Source organism: Pleurodeles waltl, chromosome 5 (assembly GCF_031143425.1).
Source record: "Pleurodeles waltl isolate 20211129_DDA chromosome 5, aPleWal1.hap1.20221129, whole genome shotgun sequence".
Lineage (NCBI taxonomy): Eukaryota > Metazoa > Chordata > Amphibia > Caudata > Salamandridae > Pleurodeles > Pleurodeles waltl.
In genome coordinates this window covers 931160883-931179243 of record NC_090444.1, presented here as the reverse complement: position 1 = coordinate 931179243, position 18361 = coordinate 931160883, and positions in this window count along the sequence as shown.

The following is an 18361-nucleotide window of genomic DNA, read 5'->3' as shown; positions in this document are numbered from 1 at the left end:
CACAAGAGGAGCTGGCCGAGATGGAGGAGATGGTTACAGCGGTCATCCCGGAAGAACTGGTCACTGGAATCGCAGGACAAGACAGCGCAGACTACCAGGAAACACCACAAATGCAGTGTAAGTTGCATTGGGGAAATTAATGAAAAATTGTCAAGTGCAAGAAGGGGGAGGCACACAGGACACACACAATTCATGTCAAAGAAGCTCAGAGGTACACACTGCACATGAAGCAAGTTGCACCTTGCTGACGTAAGCTACACATGTACCTATGCCTTGGAAGTGCGATGCACCCAAAAACATACAAAACCTGGACATATGTCAATCATCAGGGTTAAATGCCTACATGTAAATGTGCAGCACATGGGATGGGTGGCATGTCTAATGACTGTGCCTCTGGTTGTGCCATCACAACATCCCTTACATATAGACACATTAACTCTACCAACACGCTCAAGACATCAGAGACTAGGAAGTCAGTCAGTACCATTCCTGGGGTTACATCATGGTGGTATACCTTGCAGTAACTCCTTGCCTCATTGCCCAAACACATGTGTGCTGCATCTTACAGCACACAATTCAGTGCAACTGTCCCAACAGTACCCAGACATGTGCTGGTAGCACCACCATCCTGCAGGTTAACAACACATCTACATAAGGCAGCTACCACTTCATCATGCAGTGAGGATGCCCCCTTGGTGCAGGGAAAAATAATCAGAGGAGGTGCTGGGGGAATAGTAGGGTGGTCCTGTATCACTGGAAACATGACACTACCCAGAGCAACTAAACTGGTGTAGTGTGGAACCACACATATCGATGCTGATCAGAAATGTGCCACTACAGAAAATATGTACCACAGATGGCAAACTGTAGGTCACAACAGATACAGGCTGAGCACACAACTACTCTGACACAACCATGTGAGACATTTAAGAATGGGGAAATAACAACACACATGACTGTGAACATAATGGTATATAATTCCACATTGACGGACAGGGGATGGTGCATGGGCAAGTTTGGTGTTGGTGAGACTGCTAGTGCAGCGTACCGTTTGCGGTTGGCAGTAAGAGTCACACGTTGGGATGGTGAGTGGAAATCTGTCTGCTCATGGTAGCTGTGTGGGGCACTTAACACAACATTGTTGATGGATCAAATAGAGTCAGTGCCAGTCTTGGGGTGTATTGGGTGTGACAGGAGATGCTGCTCTTAGCCCTGCAAATCAGGCAGTGGAAAGGGGCATGGTATGGGACCCCCCTGCACTACCCATGCCTGGTGCATGGGCTGTGCAGGGGCACCCCAGGGCACACCACACCAGATCACCACCAACCTTTGCATGGGGGTTTCACCACCATGCAACGGATGGTGGAAAAGCAGGAACATTCCTGGAGGGTAGCATTGATCGTAATACTGGCCTGGTGTCATAAGACAAGTGACATTGCCAGTCTATAAGCTGCTGGAAACCTGCCAGTGCCAGGCCATTGGCCCATGAGGCATTCCCCATTGACAACAAATGCCACTTCCACCTACGCTGTTGGGGGTGGTCATATAGATAATGGGAGTCAGGTGGTCATAGGACTGCCAATCTTATAATGAGGGACCAGTATTACTTCCTGCAGAATCACCATCAAACTAGCTCAAGGCCCTGACTTAAGTTCAACTCCAGTTAATTGGCTATGTCCATAAACTCATTTACCATCAGGCACTGTCACATCCAAAATGCTGTACACAGCAATAAATGATACCCATGCTGGCCATCCTTAGGTCCACCCCTGTGCCTGTGTCATTTTAGCTGCCCTGCCACTGTGCTACATCTCTAGCATCATAGTGAAAGGATCGCTGCCTTGAGTGGGAGATCATAGTTGTGTAGGAAGGAGCACTTTCCAGCAGAGACAGAAAATGAAATGGAAATCCGCTAGGTCCATGTGTGCTGTACAATGTAGCACACATACACATACATCAACATGAGGAACTATCAAAGGAAACAACAGCATAGTGTCATGGCAATACCATCCCTGGGGTGTTGCAAGGTTTCAGTACCACATGGGTGTGTGCGAAACATGCAAGACTGGGACAGGGGCATAATGCCATGTGTGTTGCTGTGGCTTGACCACTGCAACACCCATTGCAAGGCCCTACCATGCAAATGGATGCATAGGGAGGGTTGACAATAACAAGATGGTGTCAAGCCACACAAATGATATACATCACACCTAGTAGATATGATGCAGCCAATTGCGCCACCTGAACTTCCCCACATGTTATGATGCAGCCAATTGCGCCACCTGAACTTCCCCACATGTGACACTCAGGTGGAGCAAAGGGCTGATAGACTGCAATTATGATGTTCAGGAACAATGGGAAGTAAGATGACATGAGCCTCCAATAGCAAGTCAGTTACATGACATGTCAACTGCCACAACACAGAAAGACTGATTGTACACCATCTCATTGCATAGGATGATGGTTCTCCTGCTGATCTGCCTGCCCTGGAGTACCCCGATGACCTGGATGACCAGCTGACAACCATCAGCCAAGAGACCCTCCAAGAAGTTCTGGTATCCCTTCAGACACCACCTCCATTCGCAAGGAGGACAAATAATGTAGCAGCCATCTCAGATGCCCTACCCAACACCCCAGTAGTACGACCTGTCAGCACCAGCACAGCTGAGGACTCCGAGGACCCAGGGGCCAGCTTTGAGAGGACCCTGGTAGAAGTCCAGCGGGAGCTGGCCAAGGAGGTGTGGGTGGGGATGGAAACTGTGGCAGCTAGCCTAGAAGGTATGCACATGTGCCTCGTTATGGCCAATGAACATACTGAAGGCAAACGAGGCACATCTCCACTGTGTGGAGTCCAGCAGTGTCTGAGGGACATAGATGCTGCCATGAGGGAGAGGCCACAAAAACTGCCCTTCCAAACTGGCGGCAGCGTGAGTGAGAACAAACTGGTCTCCATGCACCAGGATGTAGCCTTCCTCAGGGCAGACATGGCTGCCTAGCACTGAGATGTTGCTGCTATCCTCAAAAATTAGCAGCTCCTCCTTACTGCTGTGATGCCATATGCTGTTCCACAGATGGCAGCTCTTGGGAATTGGGAGTCCACATCTCCAACCACTGAAGTGTGTGGCCCCCTCTATGTCCCCACCACCACCATCAAGGGCTGAGGAGATACCACACACTTCGGAGGATGATGGTGTGGAACAGATCATCTTCACTTGTAAGAGTTCCCAGTAGCACCCAGACCATACCACATGGGCAGTGTTTTCCTTTGTCCTGTGATTGAGATCATGCCAGTGTTAGCACAATTGGATATGTGCATTCCTCACCGACACACTGTTGACCTGTCTACTATGGACTGTCATTGTCTCTGACATCCCAATGGCAATTTTGTTTCTCTGCACTTAACAACACCCAAGACATGTCAACCCTGGACTTGTGTTGTGTCATGATTGTACTGATTTCACAAACGGGGTCACTGACCTGGACATTGTAAATATTGCATTACGACACTTGTAAATAAACACCTTCTACACAAACAGCATGTCTTTGTCTATTGTGACACATCTACTACGCTTAGGAATTGTGATGTGTGTAACCATGTTATTAGTCACAGAGTGTCAGTACAAGAGTGCTGGAATATGGGGGCACATACCTACACACAAGGTTTCAACTTGACAAAAGTCAATGCTGGTCTCATCCCCTACAAGCAATTCACTGAGTATGTCAAAAATGAAAAACACATGTATGCTTCACTCACTACACATGGCAGGAATGGCTGTGAAACAGTTCTCGGGCAATATCGTCAGCTGGGAATACCAGTAGAACAAATTGGTGTGAAACAGAGGTACCTAACACCTCATTAGTGATTGCGACCGGTCACTTTTGCAGGTAAGTGTTCAAATGTAGACTTTTGTCAGATGTGTCACAGTTCCCACCATTCCTACAGAGGACCCCAACACTGACAAATGAATTACCACACGTACCTGTTCAATACCAAGTTAACATAGTCACCTTGAGTTACACTGGATGGCAGATGCATGGACAAGTAGATGTGTTGTTGCTGCCAATGTGACAGCTCAGTTGTCAATAGGTGATGCACATGTCACAAGAGGGATTCGGAGGCAGGACTGAATCCCTAGAACAACACACATTTGCACTGTGAACTCATGGGAAGCCCTTGAGACACTAGTATATAACACAAAATGTATATGAGTAAGCAATAATGTTTATTAAGTATAAAACTGAACTAATAGGATAAATAAAACATCCCTGATCCTAAAGTAACCTATTCTAACTATACTTAACCAACAACTAAAGCTAACTACCCTACGCTAAACCTAACTAACTCATTTAATACCCCACTATAAACATTGCCCCCCCACCCTCCTTAAGTTACAAGACACATGCAGGACAACATATAATGATACTACACATACACTAACGAAATCGAAACAAATATATATATATATATATATATATATGTATATATATATATATATATACATATATATATATATATATATTTATTTTGTTTTATTTATTTTATCTCTTTTTTTTTAAAACATAGATACCCTAACATGACCCGCACCCTCCCACCAATTAACACGTAATAAGTAAATAACCCAACCGCCAAATCCACCTATCCTAACTACAATACATACCTACACTAACCTAACACTAACCCCCTAAAACCCACAATAAAACATAACTTAAAAGCAGAAGGGAGGGTACAGAACATGGAGCTGGCAGTTCAGATGCAACTCGGAGTTTGGCCTTCTTCAGTGTTTTTTTTAATGAACTTTAGCCGCTTGGTGTTGGCTGCCACCTCCTTCACGAAACTGTCCAAATGTTTGAGGACCAGAGAAACATCCCTCTTCAGATCCTGCAGCAATTGAGTGTCCATGGCAGCAGGTAGTGTGGGCTGATTGCTTGTTGCTGTAGGAGTAGTTGCAGCTGAGGTTGTGGGAGTGGTGCCACATGTGCCCCCTGCACTGCTGATGAGTTCTGTGTTTGCGGTGCCTTCTTTGCCACTGTGGGGACCCCTCATGGGAATGCCCGTCATTCCCCCATTTCCCTCTCAGCAAAGTAGCGGCAAGCCATCTTACAGAACCCAGATTCCACTGCCAGAATATGGTGGTTTCTCGCTGCCCTCTTTTTAAATGTGCATAGCTCATCATTGCTCATGTTGGCAGCTGTGAAATGGAGACAGGCAACCATCACTGTCAGCATTGTGTGGAGTCTGTACAGATTAGTAGCTTACACTGCAACATCAAATTACACATGCACTGCAACTCACATTCCAGAAAAGACAATGGCCCTGATAAATGTAACGACAACGCTGCCTTAGCATCATATTATTGACACTTAAGCACAGCAAAACGCGAAAAGGAACCAAACATATGAAAGTGTGCATTGCTTTGACATTATAAAGAATAATACAAAGGGAGTGCAGACTTTACATAGATCAGGCCCAAACTTCCTCATCATCTGTGTCTATTTACAACCATACATCACCAGGAACTTGGACATGTAAATGGGAGGATGGGATGCTGTTGGTAACCATAAGGGGTCAGAGCTGATAGGTACACATGCAAGGCTGATCAATATGACTGTCACCTACACTGAGCATCACATCTACCTACAAATTTGGTATTCCACTCCCCTTGAGCCTAAGGAGGGATGGCCATGCAATCCATCATTTCAACTGTCCTGGTCATCCACCACGGCATGCCCACTCATACATGAAGTCAAGGAGTGGACCACACGTTAAGAGGGCTAACAACTGGGAAGCTGGTAGCCATAGGTCTATCACACTAACATTCAGGTGTCCAGTTGTAGACACTCATCAATACCTGATCGGCCACTACTATTCCTCACACACCCATTTCCATGCCAGCACACATTTGGCCTTAACCTGCATGCAATCGAATTATATTCCACATATGTGTAACATACATGGAGTTTAAACGGCGGAGCGCCATCCTGGGTGACAATTGCCAGCCCAGGCCTCCATCTTCATGACAATACAGGGATGCACCAAATGGGTTCAAAATGGTGCATCCCTGTGTTGTGAGAATTATGAAGTGTGCCACTGCCAATATTCTCATAGCGTTGCACTCTGTCATTCTTAGTCACAAATGGCCCTACATGTGGCTTGTCATCACCTGTGTACAGATGCTGGCCATTGTGCACCATGAGCCTCACAAGATGTGATCCTCTGGTGGTGCATTGGGATACTTTAAATAGGCCATAATGTCAGCATCCAGCCTACTTTGATATCTGATAACTGGACAGCTGATCACATCTGGCGTTGTATTCAACACACATGACTCACTCACACCAAACCCTGGATTACTTCATAGGACACACATTATCATATTTACTGGATACATCTGGGTCCTCAAATCGCACCACTTCACCGATTGTGTAGGGGGCAGGTCCTCCTGCCAGACAGGAATGTAAAACCATGCTTAGTGTCATATCACTGTCACTGTGAGTTGACAACAAATTTTAGTGCGAACTAGTTGAGAGGAGTGAGCTAGTTATCCTTGTGGAAAACAGTGCCACAGACACACCACTAGGATCACACAATGACACAGACACTCAAGTGAGTAAGAGCCACACATCTGAACATTAACACTGGTACAGAGACTCATGTAGTGCTACACCCTGCAACAACCATATGTGGCCCATCTATAGAAGATGGAAGAACATGGTATAAGGGGGAATTGTGTAAAAAAACATGACACTACCCTGGGGCTTTGGAAGACATATGACTCAGGTACTCAAGCTTGTCCTGCATGGTACCCAGAGGCGCTTTGTGATAGACATGCCGCTAAATTTCAAATCTGCAAAGATCACGTATTGATTAATCCATGACTGATGTGGCAAAGTTGTCTGATGGTATCAAATGCCCCATATACATTGCCCCCTAAGGCGGGTAAGCCCCCTTTGCTAACACAATGGCAGGGGCAGGGGTCATGTGCAATAAATGATGACAAGGTTGCACTATACATGCATTAGCCAACTTTGTTGACACAATCCAGGGAAAATATGGTAGGCTGGCTGTGCCTTGGCATTTTATACATGAACAATGCCGGGGCACAGGAGTCTCTATGGCCTCTGAAATGTGTGCCTTCGTGATGGTTGTGCAGGACTCATCAAACATCTGATCTGCATTGGTATCATTGTTGGACATGTGAATTCAAGGCCTAGACTGGTGCATATACACTTCATTTTGGTTGCATACAACCTGTCTACAAGCGTTGCATGCAGCACTCCAACTCATCTGCTACTGTCATTCAAGAGTAGTGAACAGTAAATAGTATGCTAATATGAGACTTTACAACAGGTCTGCTGAACACGAAGGTGATAGAGCAGATCCTACTCCCTGGCCACCAGATCTGCCCAACAATGCTTGAACTGGTGCTCATTCCTGCCACTCCTGTACACTCTCTTCACGTAGTGGAGCACCTTGCCCCACTGTAGCCAACTGGCCTCGGTCCGGTAGCCCATCTCTAGCATGATGGGCAAGTAGTGGCAGACCAGCCACATAAATCCACCCAGCTCTTCCTCTGATATCCTCGTCAGCCTCCCTCTACCAGACATGTTGTATTTGGTCAAACTTGACCCTGTACACAAAGAAAAAATAAAAATAAACAGAAACTTAACCCCACTAACTAATCCCAAATATCCCATATGCTTAACTACCCCGGAGAGACACCCCCCAGTACAAATACAAATATAGACAAAAAACACACAAAATCACAACTACAGGGACAACATAAATACAATATATAACAGGACACAACAGGAGAGACATCACAAACTTCAAATCATAGCCAAGACCAACCACCAGCTCCAAACACAACCACACAGTCAGAAAGGCACATACTGTAAAGAGAATGTGAAACTACACCCACTGTACCATGCGTGTAGACAGGATGTCCTATTACATCACTTCCTGTCCCCATGTGTCACGTTTTTCAGTTATGCGTGTATTTATTTGATGCATTTGACATTTGCGGAGGTTTTTTTAGACGCATTACGCATGTGCGTCGTTTATATAGTCGCATGACGGTCATGCACCGATTTGACTGAAGGCAGCATTGAGAGGAGTGCGAAGGTGCAATTCATGTTAAGGGCCCATGTGTCATTTACTTTGCGCTTGCGGATGTTTGAGACGCATTTGCGTCATATTTTTAGACTCAATTCATGGTTGTGTGTTTTTTTGCATTGTCCTTAGATGCACACTGAATCAACATACATATGACATGGGCTGTGCTGCAGTGTGGCATTTTGGGTATGGCCACATGTGGTAGTCCATGCAACAATGTGACAAGGGTGTGATTGGTCTGTTCCACCAATGTGTATGTTACAGACTCAACAGCATGCAAATTGTTGCATGTCATGCATATATATGCATGTGTGATAAAAGTGTATCCACATATGTTTGGCATTCAGTACAATGCAATAGTTATGATTTGTGATTGTGTATTGTGTTTTTGTCTGTGATGAGTGATGTTGTCATACAGAACATAATATTTAATGATACATGCACAGGTCAGGCCTTCAGGTATTGTTGATAAAGGGTGAACCATTGCTACCAAAGAAATATTACCCGACAACTGTCTCCGTAGGTAGATTTTGAGTTCATGGAAACTTGTCTGAAGCCTGCATATTTGTCTGACATGTGTATATCTTTGGTACATAGTGTGTATGACATTCCACCCAGAATATGTTTTGATCAAAAAAGGTTGATTATACTCGTTGCAATTACCAATGGTTGTTGGTTTGGTGTGGTGGACCTGCTGCCCTATGTGCATATGGTCTCATCCACACTGAGGTGTATTACACAGATGTGTCTGTGCAATGTATGGGGTCATGTGTACCCTGTGTCAGGGTTGTGCCCCATGGCAGTGGAATGACAGATTACCATGGATTATTCTGTGCAAGCCCGACATCTACCATTGGTTGTTAACCCTGGGCAAATCATGATGTCCATAGTTCTAATTATGTCCCCCCCTTGTCACACATGTTCCATGCAGCCATTGCAACTCTCACAATGAGTTGTGACAGTGTTCAGTTCCAACATGACTTTATTTCCATTTTTTGGCATCCACTACCTCATGTGTGGGCCCCTTGCATACATCCTATTTGGAAATGATATAGTTGTGTCTGATGACCTATTGACTAACAAGTTGGCAAAGCGGATGTACAAAATATGTAGTGTTCCATAGATGGTGTCCTTCAGTTGTCACATACCAGTGATGAGGCTGTTAGTGATATGTGTGACGGTAGCAATGCAATCGTACAATCTTACACATGACACATGATGTTGCAGCACTACTTGTCAGATTCCTATTTATAACATGATCCCTGAGCTTTGACTCACATTCCTATGCTATGTGTAGCAGAGATTGAAGAGACCAAATCAGGATTGGTTGTATTAGCGAAGTGTTTATTTACAAAATTGACAGGTGAATTCAGTGGTTCTTAAGAGTAAAAGTTGTCAACTATGTGCTGTCTCTGGCGCACCCCTGCAGCTGTCTTGTGCTGTTCCCCCTCCATATCATCACCACCATCTTCCTCCTGGTCCTCAGGCAGGTTATCTACCTGGCCATACATCAGAACGCTCATCCGCACACATATGTCATGCAGGATAGCATGTCAGGATGATTTTTCACACAATGTGTGGGGCATATTGAAGGCTGCTCCCTGCGATGTCCAGGCAACTGAATCATGTTTTCAGTATGCCAAACGTTCTTTCCACGATATTACGTGTCTTACGGTGTCCCTCATTGTATGCACGGTATTTAGCTGTGCTGGGGTTTGGAAATGAGGTCATCATCCACAGCTGTTTGCCATAACCCTGATCCCCTACAAAAGATAAAAGGTGTACGTTGTTGTTTAGCCTTGCAACAGGTTTGTCATGTATCATGGCAGTTGTTATTTTGATTTGGTTGTGACTCATACGAATTTTTGGTATGGTGTGAGTTCCTGGCCTCGTGCAAAGTTTTCTTAGCACTGTGTTGTTGGACATGACAAACTTGGGTATTGGCTCATGGACCTGGGCCATATAGGCCCTCATTTCAATCCTGGCTGTCGGTGATATAGTGGCGGTAATACCGCCATCAGGCCGGCGGTAATAAATATGAAATTATGACCACGGTGAAAACCGCTCAGGCAAACACCCACTTTAACAGACCGATCGCCAGGGCGAAATCAACAGGCACCACGGCGGTAACCGCCTATAGCCAGGCGGAAGACAATGTTCCGCCCACTGTATTATGACACACCAATCCGCCACCTTTTCTGGGGCGGTACCAATGACATCAAAAGCCTGGTGGAAACAGTAGACAGAAGGGAAACGACTCACCTCTGGAGACTCAAGAAAGAACCATGCCGCCATGGAGCCCGAGTTGCATGTGTTTCTCATGCTCTTCTACGTCCTGCTCCACTACGAATACCAACGTCGGCAAAGACGGCCACGGTTAATACTGCCGCCTAGCACACAGGTGAGGGGGGAGGAAAATAGAGTGACACACACACGCAACACCCCCAGCACCATACACATAACCTGATGCAGCAACATTACATATTCACCCCGTACCCCTCAGGAATAATGCAAGGGCAAAATGAATTGATTAAAGTGAGTGTAATAAGATAAAATAGTATAAATACGTGCATCCAAATCAACAAGTATGTAGGGATACTGCCCAGTCCTCAATGTCCGTGGTCCACAGGGCCACATCACATAGTCCAAGGCCCCACCTCACTCCTGCAACATCACAGAGAGAACACTGCAGGGCCATCAGGTCGAAAATAGCCAGGCACCTCAGAGGGACAGGGAACAGGGGGCACCTCAGCCGGAAGATGGTACAATGCCACTGGTCCTGGAGGGGGCACATGCCCATCACTCTCTCCTGGGGGGTGCAAGGTCACAGTCCCTCAAGTGGGTGACTTGCCCCCATGCTCTGGAGGGGGCAACATGCCTTGTGCTTGGTCCTGGGGAGTGCATGGCCATAGTCTCTCAAGTGGATGGCTTCTCCACTGGTTCTGGAGAGAGCAACATGCCCTGTGCTTGGTCCTGTGGAGTGCAAGGCCACAGTCTCCCATGTGGGTGACTTGTCCACATGCTCTGGAGGCAGCAACATGTCCTGTGCTTGGTCCTGGGGAGTGCAAGGCCACAGTCTCTCAATTGGGTGACTTGCCCACATTCTCTGGAGGGGCCAACATGCCCTGTGCTTGGTCCTGGGAGTGCAAGGCCACAGTCTCTCAAGTAGGTGACCTGCCCACATGCTCTGGAGGGGGCAACATGCCCTGTGCCTGGGGAGTGCAAGGCCACAGTCTCTCAAGTAGATAGCTTCTTCACTGGTTCTGGAGAGGGCATTGTGCCCAGTGATCTTCATCCTGTGGAGGATGGGGTGAGTGGACGGCTTCCCCACTGGTTCTGGAGGGGGCATTGTGCCCAGTGATCTTTATCCTGGGGATGATGGGGTGAGTGGATGGCTACTCCACTGGTTCTGTAGGGGGCATTGTGCCCAGTGATGCAGATCTTGGGGAGTGCAAGGTCACAGTCTCTCACCTGGGTGTCAGACCCACAGGATTTGCAGGTGCCAGGCTGCACAACAGCCCATGGACGCAGGACTAAACACTGTCCGCCGGCAGTGATGGCTGCTCAGTGGTGGCAGTGGTGCTGCTAATGGTGGAGTTGGCAGTAGTGGGGGGAGGCTCCATCCCTTTCCCTGCAGCCTCGGATGGCTGCCACTGGGGCTGCTGCTGCTGGTGGCGGTGCTGGCAGTGGTGGGGGCAGGCTCCAGCCCAACCCCTGCAGCCTTGGACGGCTGCCCACTGGGGCTGCTGCTGCTGGTGGTGGTGCTGGTGGCGGTGCTGGCAGTGGTGGTGGCAGGCTCCAGCCCTTCCCCTGCAGCCTCGGATGGCTGCCCACTGAGACTGCTGCTCTGCTGCTGGTGGTGGAGGGGGGAGGCTCCAGCCCATCCCCTGCGGCCTCAGATGGCTGCCCACTGGGGCTGCTGCTGCTGGTGGCTGTGTTGTTGGCAGTGCTGGTGGCGGTGCTGGCAGTGGTTGGGGGAGGCTCCAGCCCATCCCCTGCAGCCTCGGACGGTTGTCCACTGGGGCTGCTGCTGCTGGTGGTGGTGCTGGCAGTGGTGGAGGGAGGCTCCAGCCCTTCCCCTGCAGCCTCGTATGGCTGCCCACTAGAGCTGCTGCTGCTGGTGGACGTGCTGGTGGTGGTGCTGGCAGTGGTGGGGGGAGGCTCCAGCCCATCCCCTGCAGCCTTTGGACTGTTGCCCACTGGGGCTGCTGCTGCTGGTGGCGGTGCTGGTGGTGGTGCTGGCAGTGGTGGGGGGAAGCTCAAGCCCATCCCCTGCAGCCTCAGATGGCTGTCCACTGGGGCTGCTGCTGCTGGTGGCAGTGCTGGGGGTGGTGCTAGCAGTGGTGGGGGGAGGTTCCAGCACTTCCCCAATAGCCTTGGATGGCTGCACCACCATGGTTGGTGGAGGGGGCTCCGATTGAGTCCCTGCACCAGGCCCCTTGTCTCTACTGCCTGCTGTTGCAGGCCCCTTGTCCCTCTTTCCTACAGCTAGGGCTGCCTCCTTGCCCTTCCGTCCTGCAGCTGAGGCTGCCTCCTTGCCCTTCCTTCCAGCAGCTGGGGCTGACTCCTTTCCCTTACTTGACGCACTTGGGGCAGGCACCCTGTCCGTCTGGCTGGCTGGTGGCCGGGATCCTTTGCCACCTGGAGTAGTTGGGGAAACTACTGTGCCCGTAGACTGGTTGGCGGAGGCACTTGCCTGGGTTTTGACCACCCTGGCCTGACATGAGGGATGGGGGGAGGGATAGATAAGAGGTCAATGATGGCCATCATCCGTGCCCAATGTCTCAGGTCCTCCGACTGTTTCCGACAGTGAGTGCCACACTGGCCGTAGACACCCAGGGCGATGGCATGCCCTATACCCTTCTTCTTTTGATGTGTGCTGACCTGCTGGGAAATAGATACATGGAAAGGTATTAGGCCGACCGTCCTACCTGTTACAGTCATGGCCCACCATGCCCCTTCCCATCCCCATTAGCACAGACATTGCCCACCATACAAGCTGCCCAGGTCCCATCCACCAACACCCCCCACATGAGGCCTTTACACACAGCACTCCATGCATTCACGCCCCATGCATCATACTCACAGTGTACTCACCTGTTGGTCTGGAGGCCTATAGAGCAGTCAGTACTGGGGTAGGACCCCATCCACCAGTTGCTCCAACTCCACCGAGGTGAAGGCAGGGGCCCTTTCCCCAGTAACACGAGCCAAGGTCAGTTCCAGACGCAGGTCACAGCAGCACATGCAGTGTAGGTCCTCTCCTGTTGAAGGTCGGGTAGCAAGTGAGTGCACAGATAGAAAATGGTGGTCACATCCGTGGCGGTGTGTACCGTCACCACTGGCGTACATCACCATTGGCCACTGTGCCCCATAGGGCCCAATGTTAACCAATGAGGAGTTGCACAGCTGTTCTCAACCGCCTCCCGCAACGGCACACAACATCAGCGGAATCACCTTATTTCCACCTGTCCCTCCATAGAAAACAGGCAGACGCCATTTCAGGGGGGGTGCAGGCCATGGCTCCTAACTGCGTCACAGTACACAAATGCACCATTTGGACATCTTCAACAAAATATTGTTACAATCACAACACGCATTGAACTGTAGTGGTTGGAATGTAGAGATAATGACCAGCTGCTAACTCGTTTAGCCCATAGATTGCAACTGCTGCAGAAGAATAGGAGGTGGAGACATCCCCCTGTGTACAGACCCCAGGTGGACTTGGCAACAATGGAGGAGAGGCACATTATCCTTACCTATAGACTTGACAGGGCCACAATCATAGAGCTGTGTGCCCAATTGGAGCCTGACCTAATATCTGCTATCCGTCACCCCACCGGGATCCCCCCTCTTGTGCAAGTGCTATCAGTGCTCCATTTCCTGGCAACTGCCTCCTTCCAAGTGACAGTGGGCTTGGCAGCAGGAATGTCACAGCCAATGGTCTCAATAGTGCTGACCAGAGTGTTGTCTGCCCTTATTAAACACATGTGCAGCTACATTGTTTTCCCCAAGGTGGAGGATTTGGCCACAGTAAAAGCTGATTTCTATGCAATGGGACATATCCCTAACATTATTGGGGCTACTGATGGAACACATATTAATTTGTTCCCCCCCCCGGTGAAATGAACAGGTGTTCAGAAATCGAAAGAGCTTTCACTCCATGAATGCGCAGTTGGTGTACCTGGCGGACCAGTACATCTCCCATGTCAATGCAAAGTATCCTGGGTCTGTGCATGATGCCTTTATCTTGAGGAATAGCAGCATCCCAAATGTGATGGCTCAACTCCAGAGGCACAGGGTGTGGCTAATAGGTGAGCCCTTGTTCCCACCCAGTTATATGTTGGTGTATGGGTATGGTGTGGGCCCTAAGGGTGAGTGTGTGGCTAACAGTTGTCCCTCGATAATTGCAGGTGACTCTGGTTACCCCAACCTCTCATGGCTACTGACCCCTGTGAGGAATGCCAGGACAAGGGCAGAGGAACGTTACAATGAGGCACATGGGCGAACAAGAATAATAATAGAGAGGACCTTTGGCCTCCTGAAGGCAAGGTTTTGTTGCCTCCATCTAACAGGTGGATCCCTGTGCTACTCAGCCAAGAAGGTCTGCCAGATCATTGTGTCATGCTGTATGTTGCACAACCTTGCCTTGTGTCGTCAGGTGCCTTTTGTGCAGGAGGAGGAGGCTGGAGATGGCCGTGTGGCAGCAGTGGACTCTGTGGACAGTGAAGATGAGGAGGCAGGATGAGGATGAGGACAACAGAATTGCAATTATTCGCCAATACTTCCAATGAGACACAGGTAAGACAGTATCAATACACATATAATTGAAAGTTTGATGTGTGACATTGTCACTGGCAGGCTGTGATATGCTACTTCTATGCCCACTGACTGTACCCTTTGGCATTTCTTTTTGCAGATGTTGGTGCCCCAACATTGCTCCTGGTGTGTTCAGTGTAGCCAAGTACAGGTCTTTCCAATGTAAACATTACTGTTCAGTTGAATCGCAATGTTTGAGCCTTTGTTAAACTAATACCTTTTGAGAACATCTGACATAAGCCATACTTTTATTTTATCAAAGTGTGTTTATTGCAGTGCTCTGAAGAAGAGGGGGTAGTGCAATGGGCTGGTGTGATGATGGAGGAAAGTCCAGGATACAGTCCAGCCTATTTGAATCACAGGTGCATTGTTCAAGGGGGCATAGGATGTGGAGCAATGGCAGTACAAGTTGGACAGGGTGACAGAATGGGACACAAGGTTGACAATCAGGAGAGTCTTATTTCCTGACAGGGGTCTTGGTAATAGTCTCTGGCTTCTGCCTGGATTACAGGGAACGTTTGCGTGGTGGTTCTCCTTCTGTAGGGGGAGCGGTGCTGGTGGCCTGTGAGTCCTGTGGCGCGACCTCCTGTCCACTAGCGGCAGAGGAGGTGGAGGGCTGTTCGGTGGTTTGGCTAGTGTCAGTGGCCCGGTGGTGTGTCACTGCCTCCCTCATACTGTAGGCCATGTCTGCCAGCACCCCTGCAATGGAGACCAGTGTGGTGTTGATATCCTTCAAGTCCTCCCTGATCCCCAGGTACTGTCCCTCCTGCTGCCCCCTGTTCTCCTGCAACTTGTTCAGTATCTGGCCTAGCGTATCCTGGAAATGTTGGTATGCTCCCAGGATCGCGGTGAGTGCCTCCTGGAGAGTTGGTTCCCTGGGCCTGTCCTCCCCCTGTTGCACAACAGTCCTCCCAGCTTCCTTGTTGTCCTGTGCTTCTCTCCCCTGAACCGTGTGCCCACTGCCACTGACCCCAGGTCCCTGATTGTCCTGTGTTTATGGGGTTGCCTGGGGTCCCTGTAGTGGTAGACACACTGCTGCTTGACGTGTCCTCGGGAGAGATGTATGGGCGCGCTGGGTGGATGATGTGGTGGTGTTTCCTGAGGGGGGAGGCTCTGTGGTGGTGTGAGACTGTGCCTGGGTAGCTGACTGTCCGGAGATCCCTGATGGGCCAAGTTGGTCATCCAGATCCAGGTGACCATAGCTGCTGTCATCACTGTGGGCCTCTTCTGTGGGGGGACTGGATGTTGCTGGCACTTCTTCGCCGGTGACATTGTGTGGGTTACCTGTGGGGATGTAAATGCAGTGTTATTGTTTCTGCGTGTGACATATTGTGCATGGGTGGGTTGCCCTCTATGGTTGTTCTTGCCCTGACAGCTTTGTCTTGTGTGAGTTGTTATTTGGTGGGCTAGGTGATTCTCCCTAGTGTGCATGCTGTGGTGATATGTGGCCATGCAGGTCTGTGAGGGGTGTCCGTGCATTGGTGTTGCATGCAGGGCTTGGTATTGGGATGAGTGGGTTGTGATGGTGGGGTATGTGAGAGGTGGTGAAGTGATGGGAGTGAGTGTGGGGGTATGTGATGGCATGCAGGTTGGGGGTTGATAGTAATAGAGATTTGACTTACCAGAGTCCAGTACTCCTCCTACTCCTGCCAGTCCCCCAGGATGCATGATTGGCAAGACTTGCTCCTCCCATGTTGTAAGTTGTGGGGGTCCACCGCCAGTCCTCCACACTGCAAGCTGGTGTCTAGCTGCAATTGAACACACCTTCCCCCGTAGGTCATTCCACCTCTTCCTGATGTCATCCCTTGTCCTTGGGTGCTGTCCCATGGCATTGACCCTGTCCACGATCCTCCGCCATAGCTCCATCTTCCTAGCAATGGATATCTGCTACACTTGTGACCCAAATAGCTGTGGCTCTACCTGGATGATTTCTACCACCATGACCCTTAGTTCCTCCTCAGAGAACCTGGGGTGTCGTTGTGGTGCCATGAGTGTGGTGTGGGTGGTATGTGTAAGGGTGTGTGGGGTGATGTGTTGGGGTGTGTGATGTAAGGTGTGTGTGGTTTGTAGGTGATGGTGGTATGTGACTTTAGTTGTGTGGGTGCTCTTGCTGTCTCTCTGTTAGCAATGGCCTGTGTTCGTAAAGGGTTGTGGGTAGTGTGGGTGTTGTTTTATAGTGGTGTGGGTGTGATGTTTGTATGTGTGTCAAGTGTGTGTAGTTTGAATTGTCCAATGTGGTGTTGTTTTGTTTGAGTGTGTGTATTTTGAGCACGGCAGTATGTACCGCCAATGGTTTACCGCCATTGAATGTCCACCGCTGTGATCTGTGGGTCATAATGTTGTGGGCGTAGTTCTGTTGGCATAACGGTGTGGTTTTGGATACCGCTGACCTTTGGGCTGGCAGACTTGTGTGTGTGGCTGTATAGTGACAGATTGGTATGTGTGTGTCATAATATGGTTGGCGGTTATCCGCCGCGGTGGCATTATGTTGGCAGCAGTCGGCATGGCGGTAAGTGGTATTTACCGCCAATGTCATAATGAGGGCCCTATTTTGGAATCCCAGTTGATGCTCACTATGTACCATGTAATGTGTAGTACACCATTGTATCAGTGTGCTATCATTAGAGGGGACATGACTTCCTCACAACACAATGGGGTCAGATGTTGTGACAACCTGGTAGTCCTACAGAACCTGGATGTCCCAGCCACTTTGACATGTGTCATTACAGATAACGTGCAAAACTTAGGCCCATTTTAATGAGTAAGTGAAAATGCGCAACACGGCTCCAACATTGGCTCCACTGTGCTGCAACATTTTGACTATTCAGGAATGCACCATGTCAACAAAAAAATAATTAAGCTAATTGAGCGCAAAATAAGTATAAATCTGGGCCATAGTATTAATAGAAACGGGTTCAACACCTTTTTGAACTCAAGGGCACTCTATCAATATGGCTTCCGGATTTTTTTCGTTGACAGGAACCACTATGTTCATTAGCAGAAAAGGACTGTTTGCAATTGTTTAAAAAAAATAGAAATGTTTATGCAGACCTGAGACTTAGGAACAAAGCTTATGTATGCTTGCGCTTGGAAACAATTTTCATTGCATTTCGAAGGAAAGTGCATTCAGAAAGACAGAAATAATCACTCAGAAGCCAAAACTAAGACGGACTCTTAGGATCCACTCCTACCATAATGATTCATAAAAAAACGACAGTTTATGCAATGGTAACAAAATGTATTATTTCAAAACAGCTCTGCTAATTATCTGCATTCGAAACAAAAGGCAGGCCCTGTCAGTGGGGATTTTGTTCTATCCTTCAGCCCTGCGAAGCACAAAATGCCACAGACATTTACTGGCCTGATTGAGTTAAACTCTGAATGATAATGTCTTCAGATGTCGAAGAGTCCTTAATAATGCATTTGCCTGTT